The sequence below is a fragment of the Chanodichthys erythropterus genome, chromosome 3, assembly GCF_024489055.1.
Source record: "Chanodichthys erythropterus isolate Z2021 chromosome 3, ASM2448905v1, whole genome shotgun sequence".
Classification (NCBI taxonomy): domain Eukaryota; kingdom Metazoa; phylum Chordata; class Actinopteri; order Cypriniformes; family Xenocyprididae; genus Chanodichthys; species Chanodichthys erythropterus.
The window spans coordinates 8,027,794-8,043,731 of NC_090223.1; the positions used below are offsets into that span (position 1 = coordinate 8,027,794).

The following is a 15,938-nucleotide window of genomic DNA, read 5'->3' on the forward strand; positions in this document are numbered from 1 at the left end:
AATACTTCTGCTTCAATGCTATGATGTTGCATCTCTACACATTGTCCACTAGATGGAGCCAAAGTGCTGCTTTTTTGATGCGATGTTTTAATGGAGATAAATTCTGGTTTAATCTGTTTTAAATGTTATATATTTCACATACTATTTTTCTACCTTTTTCATTTGTAAAGAAACATTTAATACAATTTTTGCTTCTGTTAAAAGTATGCTAGGGTTCTGTATTGTTGTTTCTACATTGAACCACAAGATGGAGCCAAAGTGATGCTTTTTTGATGCGATTTTTTTGTTTTAATTGAGATAAATTTTAGTTTAATCTGTTTTAAACGTTATATATTTCACATACTAATTTAATTAATTTTTTAATGGAGATAAATTATGGTTTATTGTTAATTGTAATGTTTGAATATGAATCTTATTATTTGTGTAAATTCATAACAGGCTTTTTATATATTTAATAGGATCAATTGTTGAACAGGATGCATTCACTGCCATAAATCTCTGTTAGTGCATATTTTATTTATTTTATTTATTTATACAAAATTAAATTTACCAATTTGTTATTTGTTTAAAGTGACGGGGACCCCGGATGACGTACACATCTTTTTTCCTTGTAATAATATTATATAATGTTAATGTAAAATATGAATCATATTTATCTTTTATAGAAAGAGCACTTCTAGTGACACAACCAGGGTTTATTGATCTGACGCAGGACTTTGAAGAACACGGTTCAAGCACCAGCGATGCTGATTGGATAAGAGAAGCTCAGCCTACTTACAGGTCACGAGTTCTCCGGCGGGATAAATCAGTACTGCTGAAACAGGTAGACCTGAGGTGAGTGTCAATGTACCTCCCAGGAAACTGAAAAACATAGATGACTCTACCTCACGCCAAACACCTCAGCTTAATGTAATTAATGGTAAGACTATCTTTCTTTTATTATTTTTATAGAAAATATTACGATATTCACAGCATTACATTTGTTATAGAAAGTAGTTTTGGTGTGTTTATTTATTTTTATTTTATACAGATAGAAGCATCGGCTGTGCTGAACAAATAATCAACCTCACATCATATTCAGACACAGAGTCTGACGTATCCATCCTTGAACTTTGGAGGAAGCGGAAAAACATAATAGGATCTAATTCACACCAAACTCCTCAGGGTAACACTATCTTATTTTTTCAGATTTACAGTTATAGTAATCAACGTATTCCACAGCATGACATCCATTAATGTGGAAAATCTGTTTTAATGGTTTTTAAAAATAATCTATACAGGCCATGTCCACACTAATATGTTAATTTCGTTTGAAAACGTATATTTTTCCATCCACTTTCCAGAAGCCATCAAAATTATTGGCACCCTTCATAAATATGATCAAAGATGACTCTAAAAACAAATCTGCATTGTTTATCCTTTTGATCTTTAATTCATAAAATTAACAAAAATCAAACCTTTCATTGAAGGAAAAGAATTGAAAGTGGGGGGAAAATAACATTAAGAAGTAAATGTTTTTCTCCAAAACACGTTGGCCACAATTATTGGCACCCCTAGAAATTTTTATTGAGTAGAATATCTCTGAAGTATATTCTCATTCATATTTACAATTTTTAGCACACCAGGGTGATCATGAACATGAAATTGTCCAGCCATGACTTCCTGTTCCACAGGAGTATAAACATGAGGAAACACAAAGGTCAAATTCCCTTAATCATTCATCACAATGAGAAAAACAAAGAATATAGTTCTGATGTGCAGAAAAAGATTGTTGAGCTTCACAAAATGGAAAGTGGATGTAAGTAAATAGCTAAATCATTGAAAATCCCCATTTCCACTATCAGGGTAATAATTCAGAAGTTCCAATCAACTAAAGATGTTATAAACCTGCTAGGAAGAGGACGTGTGTCTAAATCGTCCTAATGCACAGTGAGGAGGAGAGTTTGAGTGGACAAAGACTCTTCAAGGGTCACAGCGGGAGAATTGCAGAGATTAGTTGAATCTTGAGTCTCAGAAAGCCTAAAAAATGATCAAACAGCACCTTCATCCCCACAAGATGTTTGGGAGGGTTTCAAGTAAAATCCTCTGCTCTCATCCAGAAACAATCTCCAGCATATTCAGTTGTCAGACAAGACTGGAACTTCAAACGGGACCGGCTTCTATGGTCAGATGAAACTAAAAGAAGAGCTTTTTGGCAGCAAACCCACCAGATGGGTTTGGTGCACACATGGATAAAAAGTGCCCCATGCCCACGGTTAAATATACTGCTGGATCTTTAATGTTGTGGGCCTATTTTTGTGCTGGAGGTCCTGGACATCTTGTTCAGATACATGGTATCATGGATTCTATCAAATACTAACAGATAAAAAATCAAAACCTGACCACTTCTGCTAGAAATCTTATAATGGGCTGTGGTTGGATCATCTGTCAGGACAATGATCCAAAACAAACATCAATAATGTGTCACTGAGCACAAAATGTAGCTTCTGCCATGGCCATCCCAGTCCCCTGACCTGAACCCTAAAGAAAATGAGTGGAGTGAACTGAAGAGAAGAAGCACCAACATGGATCTGGGAATCTGAAGGATCTGGAGAGATTCTGGATGAAGGAATGATCTCTGATCTCTTGTCAGGAGTTCTCCAAACTCATCAGGCATTATAGGAGAAGAGTGAGAGCTATTTTCTTGGCAAAAGGAGGTTGCAAAAAGAATTGAATAAAAGGGTGCCAATAATTGTGGTCAACGTGTTTTGGAGAAAAACATTTACTTCTTAATGTTATTTCTCCCCCACTTTCAATTCTTTTCCTTCAATGAAAGGATACAATTTTGCTAATTTTATGAATTAAAGATCAAAAGGATAAACAATGCAGATTTATTTTTACAGTCATCTTTGATCATATTTATGAAGGGTGCCAATAATTCTGGCCACAACTGTAAATTTGAAGAGTTTTAAAATGTTTGACTTACCATGGCTGTTCATCGCTGAAGATCCCCGAAGAAATCATAAAAGTCCGAAGTTACAAACGTTTTCCTGGGCATTTCAGGGCCTCATTTTATATCCACCTTGAATATGGGGCGTGGTATGGGGGCGGGTGACGTCACTGCCACAGGTAATTGTGGGGTTTCAATCTGTCTTACCAGAAATATTTAATATATAACAACAGAGCCTGTATTAGAATTTGTTTCTTGAAAAATACACATCATTAAAAATATTCTGTTTAACATGGGTAACTAGAAAAGTTTAAATAAGTCATGGCTAGATCATTTATATCATCCAATTTTTATTAGATTACTTTTCCTTTTAAATATATTGGACGTAGCCTAGCGTAACCACCAGGTGAAGCCATTGCTCTATTTTACTCACACAGTAAGTGCTCACACAAATTGGACTTGTATTCTAGTTCTGTAGAAAATCTGCTTCGTCACACCCGAGGCTATTAATGAAATCGTATATTGAATTAAGTCTGATATGGTGTGTTTCACGTGTTGTTTGCAAGAATGTGCTTGGAGAGACAATGAGATCTTTTATCTGTGTTTTATCTATTTTATAAAATATAGCTTGTTTATTCTTTTGTTATTTTAATCTGACTGCTTCTTATTTATTTCATTTTCACAGAGAGAATGAGGTGAGAGTGTCCTGTGAGCTGGAATGTTGATGCTACCACACATCTGTCCAACACATGCGTGACCCTCAACCTTTAAAATTACCCTCCGGACTTCCAGTTTGTACGGTCAAAGTTCAAAAATTATCAATTTGTTCCACCCCACAAATGACCCACAGGTCAACATTATAGATATTTCAAAAATGCTGGGAATCAATAGACATATTCATAAACCATGTCAAAGGTCAACATTGGGGAAAGGGAAATATCCAGAGGGCTAATATCATATTTCATAAGGTCAAATGTCAGGTCAAAGGTCATCCATCAAAAAAGTGGAAAAAAAAGTAAACATAAAATGACCATTATTAAATGTTTTAAATGTCCTGTACACATTCTGTAGCAATATTATTTAGGGTCAGTTTAGCCCTTTTCGGACGGGATTAGTTTGACATGGAGAGGAGGGGTAAAGTAATTATTACCAGAGCTTCTCAATGATTTAAGTCCCGTCCGAGAATGTGCCATCTTAGTAATCATCACAGACAATGTCAGTAAAGATTACGGCGACTTTTACCTTCTGTAAAAAGGTCCGGAAATATTACATCAGGTAATACTAATCCTGTTCAAATAGACTGCTGTAAATATGTACAGTAAAATCCTGTCATCTCCTGTTTAAAAGTAGTTTTCTGCACATTTTTCAAGCATGAAGCACTTGAAGAAACATTAATTTGTGTTGTAGGTGGTGGGACAAGTCTGTGGCAAACCTCAAGTATTTTCTACATACAATTCAGAGCAAAAAGAAGATCGAAGCAATTGTCAGAGGCACAAAACTAATTTTATCTTTAGCAAAGTGCCTATTACCATCATAATCCAATCAGAATTTAATTAATAAATCGGACCTAACTGTTATATATAGTTTATATATTTAGATTATATGTGTTATATGTATGTGTGAGATTAAGGATGTTATAAATAATATATAATAATAATATAACTTGCTAATCATGCTTGCAACACCCTAGCAATTGAGCTGAATTACCTTAGTGACTGCATAGCAACACCTTAGCAACCAACCTGAGTACCTTAGCATCTGCATAACAACACCATAGCAACCACTCAGAATACCTTAGCAACACCCTAGCAACCAACCCAGGTACCCTAGCAAGTGCATAGCAACACCCTAACAACCACCCTGAATACCTTAGGAACTGCATAACAACACCCTAGCAAACGCATAGCAACACCTTAGCAACCACCGTGAGTACCTTAACAACCGCACAGCAACACCTTAGCAACCACCCCAAATATCTCAGCAACTGTAAAGCAATACCTTAGCAACCACTCAGAATACCCTGGCAACTGCATAGGAACACCCTAGCAAACAATCTGAGTACCCTGGCAACTGCATATAAACAGCCTAGCAACCACCCTGAGTACCTTAGCAACCACATAGCGACACCCTAGAAACCACCCAGAATACCCTAGCACCTGCATAGCATGCTAGGAATCATTCAGAATACCATAGCTATACACTAGAAATTGCAGGGCAACACCATAGCAACCACCCCAGTACCCTAGAAACCATGATTAGATTAAACCATTTTGCGTACATTAGCAACCACATAACCACACGTTAACATGCTACCAACATGTTAATCATCCTAACCTGTTAATCATGCTAACGCCATTTTAAATTAAGTTAACAACATGTTATTCATGTTACCTAAATGTTCAATTATGTTAGCAGCTGCTAATCAAGATAGCAACGTGTTAAATTATGTTAGCAACATGGGGGGCTATTCACATCCCTGCAAACATGCTCCTGCAGGGCCCATACTGACTCGTTGCAGGCACAGTGCTCTAGGTCCAGCCCACATCAAACCTAAACAGGCCCAGTACAGGCTTTCCCAGGCGAGGTCTACAGCTTTGGGCTCACTGCGGCCTCTCTGTGATCAGCCCACACCAGAGAACTGCCCACATTAACCCATGATGGCCCAGTGTGGATCAGCCCAATCCGGCCCAGAGCAACTTTAAACATTACAAAAATAATCTGTAATTAATACAATAACAAAACAGTTAGATGATAAAACGGTCAAATGACTGGAATAAAGTAAAATCTCCTTATTTAAATAAGCTGAAAACACTGTCACATGATCAGCAGCAGAACATTAAACACTAATAGATCTGTCTAGATCTCAACATCTTCACTTACTACAATCCAGTTTGACTATTTCTTTCATACTAAACTTTTAGATGTTGATGTTTTATTGAAAATCACAGTTGAAGTCACCGTTATGGAGGTCAGTGTTTGCTTTAGTTGGGCTCTTGACCCTTGACCTCCTAACTTTAATGTTTCTCTGGCTGCTGTAACTGTGTTTCTGAAACACTTTTGATTAAACAAAAACTGCAAGAGAAACTCTGGTTAGATGAAGTTGATCACTTTATTGATGATTCAATGGTCAGAATCAGAGACATTTATATTTTACAGAGTGTGATTTAGGGAATGTTTGAGTGGCAGACGCCCCTGCAGTCACTGACCATTTCTTTTTTAATGATCATTAATCATTATTTTCATTAATGGTAAATGTTTGGCACCCTGTGCTGCCAGATTTATTGTTGTAGATTAATATTAAGGGTCCAGTGAGGAATTCCTGGGGTTAAATGAGGGCTGCCCGTGCAGAGCCAGCACTAAGGGGCCAACGTTTTGCCAATGAGCAAATTCTCAGGTTCCCTGCGCTGGCAGCCTGCTGGAGACCCTTACGCTTAATATTATGAGCATTTTCCTAATATTTTGCTGCAAAACAGTCGTGACCCGTCGAGGCATGGACTCCTCTAGACCCCTGAAGTTGGCTGTGGGATCTGCACCAAGATGTTAGCAGCAGATCCTTTAAGTCCTGTAAGTTGCGAGGTGGAGCCTCCATGGACAAACCAGTTTGGTTCTTTTCCATGAACTGGTTCTTTCGGACAGTTCGATTCAAAAAAAAAAATGGTTCACCGGTTCTTTTACGCTCTGACGTAATGACGTCATCATCGCAGGCCGGGATGAAAAAACACTTAACACATTCAAATATATAAAGTCAGTAATCATAACATCAGTCAGCTAAAACATCATTTTAATCTGAAACATTTCTTACAACTTAGTTTTGCATCTAAAGCATCCAAACACATATACAGGCAGTGATGTGCAAACAAAGTTTTACAGTTATAAAGTGAATAAATTAGTCTTCATCAGAGCAGAAACCTTGATTCTCTTACATTATGATTTATTTGTAATTAAATAAACTTACATTCGAGTCCTCTCATAGCATCAGTTGTCCTAGTTAACCGGTGCTCTGACAATCATAATACTGTTCGGTAGCTTCAGATCACACGCTGAATCACGCATGCGCAGTATCATCAGTTCATCGGTTCTCAAATCGGACCCGTCAGAAAGAAGTGGTTGTGTACTGGTGATCCAAAACTGTTTTTGAGATTGAGATTCGAGAACCGTGAGAGCGATTCAAAAGGAGTCGTTTGTTTGCTCTCGCTGTAGTTTGATTACGTCATTTTTTTTAATCTTTATATCACCTTGTTTTGAAATTAAATAAGCTGTCCATGGATTATTTATGAAACAAATAAATGTTTAGTTTGATAGTTTTACAAACAATTAATTGTTTCCAACCTTTTTAAAAAAATTAACTTGAAAGCACAACTGCACAACTTTTACTATATTGCCTTTTAATATAAAAAAAAAATTGAACTATTTCATGTTGGCATGTAGTTTATTATGTACAGTATTTTGTATGCTATTAATCTGCTCTGGTGTATTTGGAAAAGCACAATAAACTTTTTGTATTTTGAATTAAGTCATAAACATATTTCCAGTATGTTTTATATTATCACACTCTCCGATGTTCAACAAAACTTGACTAACGTGCTTTTCATTCTCTTGAAAAAGCACACGCATGCGCAGTATCATCAGCTCATCGGTTCTCAAATCGGACATGTTCGAAAGAAGTGGTTCTCGGTTGTGTACTGATGATCCGAAAACCGTTGCACCGATTCTTGACTCGAGAACGAGAACAGTGACAGGCCGTGTAAGTTCGTTCTTGTGCGCCACACATGCTCACTCATATCAGCTGCTCTGCTGCTCATCATCATCAGTTCTCTCTTCACAGCAGGTTAAGTCACTGTACTGTTGGAGTAACTGAATAACTCAGGGACGTTGGTTTATTTCGGCACGTCAAAAGTGAGTAACTTCAGTAATTTGTGGATTAGTGTTTTTTTTACTGGTGATGCAAACTGTTTGGAAAGATTCAGTCCGATTTGGTGAACTGGTTCAACCTGTTCACTGAAAAGAACCGGTTAAAAAGAACTATGGACTTGTTTGTTCAGCACATCCCACAGATGCTCGACTGGATTGAGATCTGGGGAATTTAGAGGCCAAGTTAACACCTCAAACTCGTTGTTGTGCTCCTCAAACCATTCCTGAATCATTTCTGCTTTGTGGCAGGAGCATTATCCTGCTGAAAGAGGCCACAGACACCAGGGAATACTTCACGTGTCCACGGTTGGCTCTTTCAGTGGTGGACAGGGGTCAGCATGGTCACCCTGACTGATCTGCAGCTCCATACGCAACAAACTGTGTTGCTCTGTGTATTCTGACACCTTTCTATCAGAACCAGCATTAACTTCTTGAGCAATTTGAGCTACAGTAACTCATCTGTTGGATCGGGCCACACGGGCCAGCCTTCAATGAGCCTCAGCCGTCCATGACCCTGTCGCCGGTTCACCACTGTTCCTTATTGGAGCACTTTTGATAGATACTGATCACTGCAGACTGGTATATATATATTTATTTATTGATTGATTCTGGAGGTTTAAGATGCAGTGGTCTTATTGAGTTTCATTGCTCAATATTAAAAATAATTTTCTTGTGCACTGCATTTCTGCTGGTTTTCACACTTCATCTCTCACACACACACCTTCATGTGCAAATACACACAAATATCGCCTCCTTTTTGACACTTGTGGCTCCTGAAGGCATCAGTGACATCTGAAACTGTTTATGAACGTTTGTTTCAGCAGAAGCGTATTAAACCACAGTGTGTTTAAAGGTTAAAGTGTCTCTACACTCACAGTTCTTCTCTCTCATCGACTCTCGATTGATCACTTGCTACTATATTTGCTCAAAAATGCATGTTTAGTTGATGTAAATCACTCAGATTGCTGCACTGAACTCATCTGTGAGTAGTTATTACCCTGGGGCATGTGTCAAAAAGTGATTTATTGCTTCCGGTACCACCCCCTTCCGGACCACCCATGTCGTCCCCCCTCCCCACATGACCTTGAGTGTCCAACTGTGTCAACACAACCTTTGACCCCGATGTCATTGACCTGTGACCTTCGGATATTAGGATGAATGTAATGTTGTTTGTGTTTGTCCATCTGGCTGTTGACCCGTGACCTCCGGGAGTGAATGATCGTTTGACCCGGTTGTTTGAACAGATATTTCGGGGCTGTCGCATTCCGTCACAGGGTTATATAAATAGAGGTTCAGACATTCTGCAAAAATGAGAAGAGGAGCTATGAGCTACATAGACATGGCGCATTTAAACTCACCTAGAACTCCTGATATGGATAGCGATGATGACTCGATATATGACGGGCTGGAAATGGCACCAAAAAAACATTGCAGACATACGAGTATAACAAAGTCCAATAAGCGGGTATTTGGATACATCTTTCATAAAGCATCCAGAGTCGTGACTCTCTACACAGCAGATACCCTCGGTGATTTTTACCGGGGGGATCCGTGTGTGGTGTTTCATGAGAAAGACTGGGTGCTGTTTTACGGCCGCGTCTGGAAGGATCTGAATGACTGCCGGGGGATGCCGTTGTACATCTCTGAGTTTGACGGTGTGGTGCCGAATACCCGGTTCCGTGTGGTCGGAGACCATTCTATGAAGAATGACGACGAATATGTCTACATTTTCTGCTGCAAAGACAAGACAAAGCTCCATGACCCACCCCGACACCTTGTGGAAAAGGAAGAACACGACAAACTGTACGAGATGCAGTTTTTGTTCACATGGCGTGATCTGGATCTGCTGAGTGGCTTTTTCTCGGCGATAAACAAGATGTTCAATTGGTGCAACATACATGATGGTTACAAGAAAATTAAAGTGGCCCTGTTCCACCCAGAGAGATGCCCCCGCAGCGACATGTACGAACTGCCGGCCCCGCCCATTCACTACAGCCATTAAAAGAGCGGGTAAGTCTAACCCACCAACACTTCTCATTTATAAGCCATGGCTCGAGATATGTCTCCACAGCAGATGCACTGCTTCATCAACTCATACAAATGCGATCTCGATCATCCTGATGATAATGCTACGGATCATGTTCTAACAGAAAACACTTCTGCAACGGACACTTCGAAAGAATGGTTGGATAAATTCTGCACAGAGCTCGGATACCGCAACCTCTCCTTCCTGACGGAACTCTACGCCGACACACCTTTCGCTACTGAACAGGATTTTGACGTGACAGACGGCTGCTTTACCGATATCGGATTCAAGACCGTGAAAGCCACGATCGCAGCGCTGCTGCAGCACATCATCAGCAACAAGTTGAAGGAAGACTGTGAGGGCTGTGCCATTGATCACCCCAGCCAGCTCCAACACTCCTGCCTGTTTGAACCACCGACATTTTTCTTCGATACTCACTTTGACAAACTGACCCACAAGCTGTTTAAACCCAGCCTTCGCCGCGCTATCGCTCACGCGCTACAACGCTGCGGACTAAAGTCGCACCCTCAACGGATTCAAGGAACAATCGTGCAAGAAAGCAGTCTACGACGCGGTCGATATCTGGTCGGGTAAACCCCTTACGGATGGAGAGTAACCAAGAAACCGTCAGCAGCACCACCGACACTAACAACATGGGTCTGGTATATAGCCTAAAAGATTTTATGGGAAATATGTTCAAAGAACATTACAGAAGAGAACTTGAGAGATTGCTGGAAGAAGTGATCATATTTTCAAATTCTGATGATGAAGAAGAAGATGATGATGATGATGATGATGATGATGAAGATAAGCGTGTAAAGAATCTCAAGAAAGTAATGAAAAATGCTCGAGGAGTGATATGTACATGGGGTAAAATGATCACCGAATGTGCCAATAACGATGAACCGCTTTCTGTTTTAAGAAATGTTCTGGATATAGTGTGTGAAGCAGAGTTGCGTTTTGCCGACATCACATGTATCTGTGCCTTTGTAACTGATGTTTGTGAGGAGTTGGTGTTAAAAGATGCTGATTTCGATGTAAATCCTTTTATTGAAACAGCGGTTGATCATTTCTTAGATTGTGATTTAAAGACATGTCGTGAATTTCTTTTCTGGTTAGAGTGTATCTAACAAAATTTTACTCTTCATACCCTGCATGTAATACCTTGTCTTTCTTATTTTATTGTCTTATTACTCAGAGATAGCTATCATATATCCTATCATGTATATTTTCTTGTTTTATTACTTTGAGATAGTTGTCATTATCATATATCCTATCATATATCCTGTAAACGTTTTTTTAATAAAAAGTTTAACGCATACCAGCCTTTGTCTTATTCTTTTGCAAAAGGTTGAGCCGATAACATGGCAGAGCTCATGAAAGATGCTTATTATACACCTTCCAACCCCGGATCATTAGGGGGTCGTTGATATGACTGCATATTCCAAGGATAATGATAATAATAAATATTTGTTGACTTGCATCGATGTATTTAGCAAGTATGCGTGGTGTCGTGTACTAAAGAATAAAAGCGGTGCAGAGGTCACTAAGGCGTTTGAGTCTATACTCAAAGAGCGACGTGTCTACATTTTCTGCTGCAAAGACAAGACAAAGCTCCATGACCCACCCCGACACCTTGTGGAAAAGGAAGAACACGACAAACTGTACGAGATGCAGTTTTTGTTCACATGGCGTGATCTGGATCTGCTGAGTGGCTTTTTCTCGGCGATAAACAAGATGTTCAATTGGTGCAACATACATGATGGTTACAAGAAAATTAAAGTGGCCCTGTTCCACCCAGAGAGATGCCCCCGCAGCGACATGTACGAACTGCCGGCCCCGCCCATTCACTACAGCCATTAAAAGAGCGGGTAAGTCTAACCCACCAACACTTCTCATTTATAAGCCATGGCTCGAGATATGTCTCCACAGCAGATGCACTGCTTCATCAACTCATACAAATGCGATCTCGATCATCCTGATGATAATGCTACGGATCATGTTCTAACAGAAAACACTTCTTCAAAGAGCGACGTGTACCGCAGAAATTACAGACTGATCAGGGGACGGAATTTTTTAACAAGCGTTTTCAAGACTTAATGAAAAAGCATAACATCACTCATTTCGCAACGGCTACGGATTTGAAAGCTAGCGTCGTGGAGCGTTTTAATCGAACATTAAAAAGTCGTATGTGGAGATTTTTAACGGCCACAAACTCCCACCGGTACATAGATGTTTTACAAGATATTATGGAGGGGTACAACAGCAGTTATCACCGGAGTATTAGGATGCAACCTTTGGACGTCAACAAAGAAAATGAGGCGAGTGTGTTTCAAAACTTGTACGGTGATATAAAGAAGAATGAAAAGGTTTTATTTAAATATAAAGTCGGAGATCTTGTTAGGATCTCTAAAGTGAGAGGGCCATTCGCCAAAGGGTATGAGCAGAACTACACGGAGGAATTTTTCACAATATCCGCATGCATTCCTCGTCAACCACCTGTCTACAGACTATCTGATTACGACGGTGAGATCATCGACGGAGTTTTTTATGAAAAAGAGCTACAAAAGATCATTGTGAGCAAAAACAAGTCGTTTAAGGTGGAAAAGGTTTTAGGGGAGAAAAAACAGGGGGGGTCTACGCTCGTTTTAGTGAAATGGTTAGGATGGCCGTCGAAATTTAATAGCTATATTGACAAAAAAACTCTGGTGGATTTGCAAAAGCCTTAAAACGTGTAAACTCATTACGGATCGGTTCATTCATGTAAAGGCTACTATCATGGAAGATCAAGGTTTCTATGTTACGTTGCCGTGCAACGCATCTTTGGACGTCTATCCTGAAAACCGTATATCTAGTTACAGAACGAGGCTATCTACAACCATCAACTTGAAAGGAAAATGGGATGTTGCGCTTGCTGAAATTGAATATCCTAAAAGTTGGTACACCTTAAGTGATAAGGATGGGGGTTTCACGCTTTACAAGGCCCCACTCCCGACGGCAAAGGAAGGAGATAAACCGAGGGAAAAGAAAAAGATTAGAAAGATATCGGGGGCTACTGTAAGGAAGGAATTAAAAATAAATGGTGGATACTACACGACCATTTACGATGTAATCCTTGAGGTAAATAAGGTTCTTGCAAAGAACGTAGAACTGCGTTATGATGAATTGAGAAACAATGTGTATCTAGTGGCAATACGTAACATAGCGGTAGGGTTCTATGGAAAACTCGCCACTATTTTAGGGGTGAAGCCGGATGATCCTCTCGGACGTGAGGACTACCATGCTGAAGCTGATTTTACAACGAGTGTTAATACATACGCCCCTTATCAGGCTGATATTAAAGCGGGTCTCTATACGATCTACGTTTACACAGACATTATCCAATATCAGGCTGTCGGGGATTCGCACGTCCCCCTTTTGAGATGCGTACATATATCGGGTGAAAACAAGGAAACGGTTAGTGTTAGATACGACAAACCTCATTACGTACCGGTCAACAAGGAGCTCATCACGGACATTGTCGTGGATACGCCGGGGGCGGAGTTATGTATGGGGTCTTGGTGGATTTTTCAGAGGTTTGTTTAGGATGGCCATACCATTTCTCAAAAGAGGGTTCAGCATTGCCAAACCTCACCTAAAATCGGCCGCCAAAAATATAGTGACAGACGTAGTCTCGAACGCTCTGTCGAGATCAAATAACGACGACTCTAAACCGCAAGGCGGATCAGGCTTGATGGTAATGGCACGAAAGAGTCTATCTAAACCTCCGGGTATAAGGAGGCGTGGTCGTACCGTGACAAAAAAGAAGAAAACAGCCCGTTCCTTCAAGAAGTTAGCAGTCGGTAGTAGAAAGCGTAAGAAGTCTGTGAAGCGTAACGTATCAGTTAAGCGAACCATTTTCTAACATGGCCTTACTACACCGCATGTCAGGCGAGTGCATCAAGTCTGAATTGGACCTATTCACGGTCCCGCTAACGCAAACTGTTATTGAGAAAAACAGCTATTTAGAAGTTCCTCCATTATCGGCTATATCGGACTCTGCTCCGTTGGAGTTTTTTATCGCCGGAACCGGCGAGGATTATTTGGACCTAAATAACACCTTGGTGTATCTACGGCTTAAAATCACAGCCCCTGATGGCAGCGACCTAGCGGACGACGCAAAGGTCGGTCTAATAAATTACCCCGGAGCAACTATATTTTCGCAAGTCGACGTCAGGCTTGGTGATCGGCTGATATCTCAGAGTTCGAGTACCTATCCATACCGGGCCATAATCGAGAGCCTCATTAATTACGGTAATGATGCGCTGAAATCACTCTTTTCCGCGGGGCTGTTTTACAAAAATACAGCCGGTCAGATGGACGTGGCGGATCCCGCGGGCGCTAACGCCGGCTTGACAAAAAGAGCTCGATACACAAGCGAAAGCAAGACTGTCAAGCTACTTGCGCCGATTCACAGCGACATTTTCTTTCAAGAAAAATTAATGCTGAACGGCGTTGACATTAAAATTCGCATGATCAGAGGCAAGGATGAATTCTGTCTGATGAAAACTGGTGACCCCGCTTACAAATTAAAAATCATGACTGCGTCACTGTTTGTCAAGAAAGTGTCCGTATCACCATCCGTTAGACTAGGACACGCGCAGGCCTTACTCGGGGCCACGGCCAAGTACCCTATAGACAGGGTATGCCTAAAAAATTTCTCCATACCGGCCGGCAGCCGTGTTTCAAATCAAGAAAATTTGTTTTTAGGAACACTGCCAAAATCTTTAGTTCTGGCTATGGTTGATAACGATTCATTCACTGGAAACTATGGGAAAAACCCCTTTGCATTTAAACATTATGACTTGGAGTACCTGGCAGTCTACGTCGACGGACAGCAATTCCCTGCAAAGCCGCTGCAACCCGATTTTGCAGCGGGGCAGGCGGTACGTGAATTTTACCAGCTGGCTATGGCAACGGGTAGACATCTTAAAAACCAACCGTTATCTATCGACCGCGATGATTTTCTGAACGGATACGCGCTTTACGCTTTTAACCTCACACCTGATGAAGACTGCGGTCAGCACGTCTCCCTCGTCAAGTCGGGTAACATCAGACTCGAAGCCCGTTTCAAAAACCCACTGACGCGCACTATTAATTTAATAGTTTACGCTGTTTTCGACAGCATCGTGGAGCTCTCTAACCGCAGACAGGTTCTGGTCGATTACTATTGAAATGAACACGGTACAACTCACCGCCGTCATGGAAAAAATCATGTGCAAACCACATTTTATCGGTGTTCTACCGTGTGATCAACTCCCTACGGTACCGATAACGAACTTACCTGTAATGACGATAATTAATACGGATCCGGCCCACATGCCGGGGGAACACTGGACCGCTGTTTATTTGGATGAGGACGGACCTAGTTGTTTTTTCGATAGTTATGGCAACCCTCCGGACAGTGATCTCTTTCCACCCACCATCAAAACATTTCTAACAACCAACTCCGCTACCACCCTATATTCAGCCAGACGAGTCCAAGATTTTACATCGGATGCGTGCGGACAGCACTGTGTGTTTTTTCTGTACCACATGGCCAGAGGTGTCGACTATGACAATGTGCTGAGGCTCTACAGCGACGATTATATTAAAAATTATAAAATGGTCAGGCTCTTTGTGAAAAGATTAAGGCCGAATGTTTGTAATGAAAAATTAAGTCTGTGTATTCAATGTGTACAATCTTGTAATACTTCTACGGACTGTGGTTGATTGATCAAATTAACAATGTGATTGTTTAGTATATAAACGAATAAAAACGCTTAAATGGGGATCTTTCTCTTGTCTTTTATTTTACATGCAAACATCCGGTACATGAACAGTGCATTTAGTTATTCCAATATTAACAAAATAAAGAAACCTTAAAATTCTAACCACTGTCCACGATCGAAAGAATGCGACTTAAACGATGAATCCTCTGATGCGCTCTGATGCCTTGTTTAACGAGTGCCAAAAACCTGCTCAGGGTGTTTGTATAGAGTTTGGCTTTTTCGTATTGATTCAAATCAGACCTCTGTAGAATACTTCTTATGG

At 40.4% G+C, this 15,938-nt stretch overlaps 1 protein-coding gene across 1 annotated transcript in view; it reads right to left on the reverse strand.

The window, feature by feature from the left end:
- Positions 1 to 15,938, reverse strand: part of LOC137002951 (hepatic and glial cell adhesion molecule-like) — a 99,866-nt gene that overhangs the window by 12,939 nt on the left and 70,989 nt on the right. The window lies entirely within an intron of this gene.